This window comes from Camelus ferus, chromosome 1 (genome assembly GCF_009834535.1).
Source record: "Camelus ferus isolate YT-003-E chromosome 1, BCGSAC_Cfer_1.0, whole genome shotgun sequence".
Classification (NCBI taxonomy): Eukaryota; Metazoa; Chordata; class Mammalia; order Artiodactyla; family Camelidae; genus Camelus; species Camelus ferus.
In genome coordinates this window covers 75,132,740-75,138,787 of record NC_045696.1, presented here as the reverse complement: position 1 = coordinate 75,138,787, position 6,048 = coordinate 75,132,740, and the positions used below count along the sequence as shown (strand labels likewise).

Here is a 6,048-nt window from a genome sequence, read left to right as displayed (position 1 = left end):
AACTCCAACCTAGAAAATGAGACTTTGGAATCAGAACTGAATTTTAGACACTCTCTGCTTCTCACCAGTCCTTTGAATTTGAGATTCCTCAGCCATGAGATTCAGAAGTGTTCCCACTACACTATCAAGTGGCTGTTAAGGTAAAAGTGAGATAATATATGGAAATGCACTTTAATGCTATCCTTTGCCTTTATTTATTAACTCATTTAATCCTCACAACAGCTTGATAAAGTAAAGACTATTTTATCCCTATGTTACAGGTAAGGAAACTGAAATAGAGGAATTAAGTAACTTGCCTAAGGCCTCCCAGCTCCTGACGTCAGGACCTCTGACACTCAGACCCAGGGAGTCTGGTTCCGGGGCTCCAGGACTTGCAGCACCACACACTACCGTCCAGGACAGGCGTCAAGTGTGGCTATTCATTCATTTATCCATCAGATATTTACTGATCATCCACCATGAACTGCATACACTTTGATTATGACTAAAAATGATCAAATCAATGAGATTTTTATTACTTTTCATTTTCACTTTCTTCACCCTACAGGAAATGTACAGAACACAGTGTAAGAAGAAGAAAGAAAAGAAGACTCCAAACCCACCATTGAGACACTTTTCAAAATAGTCTCATTGAAACTTAAGGTGCTACAGTTCAGAGGAGAGGACTCCTCTGTGGTGGAGGCTCAGTGACCACGGGCAAGAGGGCTTGGAGGTGGGGGAGGCAGCCATGCACAGCGGACAGCGTGCACCTCCACAGGCAGGTGCAGAGCGGGCAGTGTCGCAAAAGCAGAGGCAAGCTAAATCGGGACCAGGATTTTCAGCTCACTGAATAGCAGAGTCACGCAGGAAACCCCAAAGCCCCAAACACTTAATCCTCAGCCTTCCTCACTAGTTTGCTGTGAGTCTGTAGGAGACAACATCTGTGAACACACTTGCTGGACTGTAAAGTGCTCTACCCCGTTAGATGCAACGACCAAGTGACCACAGTGAGTGGCCCCCACCTCAACCAGGACTCCAAAATGGGTCCTCTCTATAGGAGACACAGACACAATACTTAGTTTTTAAAATTAGGGAAGGGAGGATTCAAATCCCAGAATTCACTTATAATCCTCTAGAAAAAAAAATCATCATTACATAAATGATAATTAATAGTTTTAATACTAATAAGGCTTTCTCTTCCAAAGCAATGGTCTCAAGAACTTCAAATAAGTTTAACTTCATTAGCCAACTTTCCCTGTAGTAAGCTGTCATTGCTATTATTCACCCTATTTTTAAGAAAGGGAATTTTTAAATAAAAATTTAAAAGAATGAACAGGACTGTGATATTGTGATATAATAAGAAATATGTATTTGGACTTCATCCCTGGTTCCTGGCACAGAGCTCCTAAAACCCTTATTTCCTGAGTGGCTGGGGTAAGAGGAGAGTCTTTTGTTATTCATAATAATCTTCTTTCAACCCTACCTGAGTTTATGCTTAATGAAGTGACTCTTGGTGGACACAAATAGCTCTAGGATGGGGCTGGATGACACAGTAACCAATCCCAATCATGTGATTGGAAGGTTGGACTTTTCAGCCCCATCCCTGACCTCCAAGGCAGGGAGAGGGGCTGGAAATTGAACCCATGGCCAATGATTTAATCAATTGTGCCTACATAATGGAATCTCCATAAAAACTCAAAACAGGGTTCACAGAGCTTCCAAGTTGGTGACTGCATTCATGTGCCAGGAAGGTGGCACACCCCAAACTCCATGGGAACAGAAGCTCCCACACCCTTCCTAACCTCACCATTGGTATCTCTTCATCTGGGTGTCATTTGCATCCTTTATAATATCCTTTATAATAAACCAGTAATAGTGAGTAAAGTGTTTTCCTCAGTCCTGTGAGCTGTTATAGCAAATTACTGAACCTGAAGAGGGGCTCTGGGGAATCTCCAATGTGTAGCCAAGTCAGAGAGAAGTGTGGTTTACCTGGGGACCCACTACTTGCAATTGGCTTTTGAAGTGAGGGGCAGCCTTATGGGACTGAATCCTTAACCTCCGGGGTCTGTAACTCTGGGTAGTGTCAAAATTGTATTAAATTGTTGGACTCCACATAGAATTAGAGAATTGCTTAGTGTGGAAAACCTACATATTTGGTGTCTGAATTGTTGACAGTAAAAACAGATAATAGCAGGGATATTTTAGCATTTCTACAGGAAGCCAAACCATGTCACCTGCCAGGAATAAGACTGCTCTATCTGGGAACATGCACACTTTCCACTTTCTTCACTTGGCAATGTTGATTCCTTTTTGAAAATGCTGGCCAAGTGTGGGCTCTTTCCTCTTCCATAATCTGCCCCTTCTGATACATATTAACAGTATTAACTTAGAAAGTGCAACATCCCTCTCTCGGCATACTCTGCCCCTCTTCTAGGACACCTGGAGAGAGGAGGCTCTTGGAGCTCATTGTTGTCAATCAGTTCTCTATCTCACACATACACACACACACACGTGCGTGCAGCACGTGAGTGTATATACACCATCCTGCCCTTGAACGAGCTGGTAACCCTCAAAGGTTAACGGATAACCTTTAACAGGTGGAATGGGTAAAAGACTCACTAAATTCACAGAAGCCAGTCAAGAAGTCCAAGGGTAACCCTGGGCCCATAAGTTTAGACATTTACTCAAAACAGCACATTCAAAATCACCTCAGAAAGGTGAAAGTGTAGACAGAAATAACTATAAATATTTTTCATCAGTAAAGTAAGGGCTGAAAGTGTGTGTGATTACAAAATGGAGAAGAACGGTGAGGTTTCATCATCAGGGGTGCTTTTCTGCCGAGTAGGTCTATCATTTAAGAAGTAGATGGACCATCGACGCCATCACCGGCAAGGCCCGCTACACGCTCAGCGAGGAGTGGCTGCTGCGCGAGAACATCAAGGCCAAACCCCACAACCTCAACGTGTCCTTCTAGGGCTGCGGCATGGGCGCGCTGAGTGTGCAAGCCATGGACACGGACACGCTGATGCAGGTGAAGGAGAAGATTCTGGAAGTCTTCTCCAAGAACGTGCCCTACTCCTAGTGGCCGCGTGCCGAGGACGTCGAGCTGGAGTGGTTCGCCTCCAGCATGCAGAGCTACATCCTGCGGGACATGGACGACACCTCAGTGGTGGAGGATGGCGGCAAGAAGCTCAACACGCTGGCCCACTGCAAGATCCCTGAAGGTGCCTCCCTGTCCATGAGCCTCACAGACAAGAAGGACAACATGCTGGGCCGAGTGAGAGACTTGGACGCAGAGCAGTATTTCCATTTGGTGCTGCCCACGGATGAGCTAGCAGAACCCAAGAAGTCCCACTGGCAGAGCCACTGCAAGAAGGTGCTCCTGGAGATCTATCTGCTGTCCACCAAGGGCACACTGCACAAGTTTCTAGATGACCTGTTCAAGGCCATTCTGAGCATCCGTGAAGACAAGCCTCTACTGGTCGTCAAGTATTTCTTTGACTTTCTGGAGGAGCAAGCCGAGTAAGAGGGGGATCTCAGACCCCCGACACCCTGCACATCTGGAAGACCAACAGCCTTCCTCTCTGGTTCTGGGTGAACATCCTGAAGAACCCTGAGTTCGTCTTCGACATCGACAAGACGCACCAGATCGACCCCTGCCTGGTCATCGCACAGGCCTTCATCGACGTCTCCTCCATCTCCGACCTGCAGCTGGGCAAGGATTTGCCAACCAACAAGCTCCTCTACGCCAAGGGGATTCCCGAGTACCAGAAAATCGTGCAGCGCTACTACAAACAGATCCACGACATGACCCCTGCTCAGCGAGCGGGAGATGAACGCGCACCTGGCCGAGGAGTTGCGGAAATACCAGAATGAGTTCAACACCAACGTGGCCATGGCAGAGATTTATAAATACGCCAAGAGGTATCACCCACAGATCATGACCACCCTGGAGGCGAACCCCACGGCCCGGAGGACGCAGCTGCAGCACAAGTTCGAGCAGGTGGTGGCCCTGATGGAGGACAACATCTACCGGTGCTACAGCAAGGCCTGAGCCTGAGGCAGCGGGGCAGAGGCCGAGGGGCGCCACCCTCCGCTTCTCTCTGCTCCCAGTGCCTCTGACTCCGGCTGGGGAATGACTGAGAAGAGGCGGCCGGGGTGGGGGACGATGGGCCTCTCTGAGCCAGGCGGAGGAGCCCCCGGCCCTGGCCCCTCAGGCACCGTCCCCTCCCACCTTCCCCCCGACCCGGGCTCTGGGACGGGAACTCGAACCCTGCAGCCCATCCCGGCTGAGGCTCCTGCCGGCCATGCAGCACAGCCTGGAAGGCGCCCCCACTCCCCCCGCCACGGCCGAGGGCCCTGCCCTACGCAGTCCAGCGCCAGCGAACCAACCCGCGGGCCACGGGCCGCCTGGCCCACAGGCCAGCAGCCGGAAGCACTACCTCATCCAACCTGGCGGAGGGAGTCCCCCTGAACCAGCCCTCGGTTGGTTTCTGCTTCAGCCACTGAAACATTGTTCCCGTCTCCCCTCACCCGGAGAGTTCTTGACTACGCACGGGTTCAAGCAGTGTCATATTTTGGTTGCTTGAGCAGCTGCTGGTGGCGGGGGCCGCGCCCACTGCCCGCGGGAAGGCTCCAAGGCCGCCGCACGAGCTGGGCGGGCCGACGATCCTGGCCTCGAGAGGGGAGGCTGCGCTGTACCAAGGCTGTAGCTGGGCTACTTGATCTTGCTGGAAGTGTTTCTAAAGATAGCATCTTTAGAATGTTGTTGTTGTTGTTGTTGTTGTTGTTGTTGTTGTTGTTGTTGTTGTTTAAAGCTTTTATATTAAAAAACTTACCACTCGCCAACTGTGAATAGCTGCCGCTCGCGCAGAGGACCCGGGGAGAGGTCCCCAGGGGCTCCCAGCGCAACACTGGAAACGACTGCTCCAGGGACCGGCAGACCTGGCAGAGACCCCCGCGACGCCCTGAGAAAGTTGCCCTTCCTGAGCTGTCAGAAGCTCCGTCTGTGAAGACCCGGCCGCTGGCGCAGACCCACCCGGCACCAGACAGTCTCGGGGCTGCGCGGGAGGGGGAGGCTGGGACGCTCTGGAACCTTCTTTATAATAAAAGCCTGACTGGAAAACCTAAAAAAAAAAGAAAGAAAGAAAGAAAGAAGTAGAAGGATAATGGAAAGCATCCATGACACTGTCATGCCTGGAAACCTTTCAAATTCAGCTTTGGATAGACGTCTAGGGTTGAGAAGGCGACTCAACATATCAAAAGGGATTTAGGTCTCATCTGGAAAAGCACCTCAAAGCAGAAAGCAGTTAACACACTGGTTACCAAGGCTTAACAAGGGAAGATGTAAATTATGTAGATTTTCCAAACAGACCTTACCCTGAAGGCAGAAGAACTAATTAAATGACATAGGATCACAGATTCTTGGAAAATGTTTTAGAGATGTAGATCCTTGCTCCATTCCACGTGATCCTGTACCTTTTGACTGAGATTTTCCAGTATGCAGAAGGCTACTACCAAGGCACTCTTACACTTTTAAATGTTAATTTGAAAGAAAAAAGTTTCTTTTCACTTTGGCATGAAATCAGCCTCCATATAACTCATATTTACTGATCTGAGGACTTCTGGATTAGCGAGAATAATTCTCCGTGGCAGTTCTTGAGAAATGAAGAGAGTCGTCAGTCCCTGCTCTTCTCTAGATTAAATAGCTGCAGTACCCTTTGAAATTCAGATGGCATGGTTTCCAGGGTCTCTCAAAACACTAGGGGCTGTGTTTTGACATCAAACTTCAGTGTTCCTAAGGATCACCTGGAATGCTTGTTAAAGGTGAAATGAAGCCTGCCAGCCCCAGCCCCAGCCCCACCCCATGTTCTTGTACCAGAGCAGGACCCTGTGGGGCCTTCCTGGGACAGACCCCTCCCCCATAACCTCTGCTGTATGTCCTCTCTGATCTGCTATAGGTCCTCTCTAATAATAGTATCTCATGTATATTTCCTGAGTTTTTCAGATGCTAAAAACCACCACCTAAGGGAAGAAATGGACTACTTAAAGACTGAGAGCAAGTAGCTC

The 6,048-nt window shown here is 49.0% G+C and overlaps 1 pseudogene; it reads left to right on the top strand.

Annotated features, from left to right (window-relative positions):
* The first annotated feature begins 251 nt into the window (after positions 1 to 251).
* Positions 252 to 4,379, top strand: LOC102503756 (annotated as a pseudogene).
* Positions 4,380 to 6,048: the final 1,669 nt, after the last annotated feature.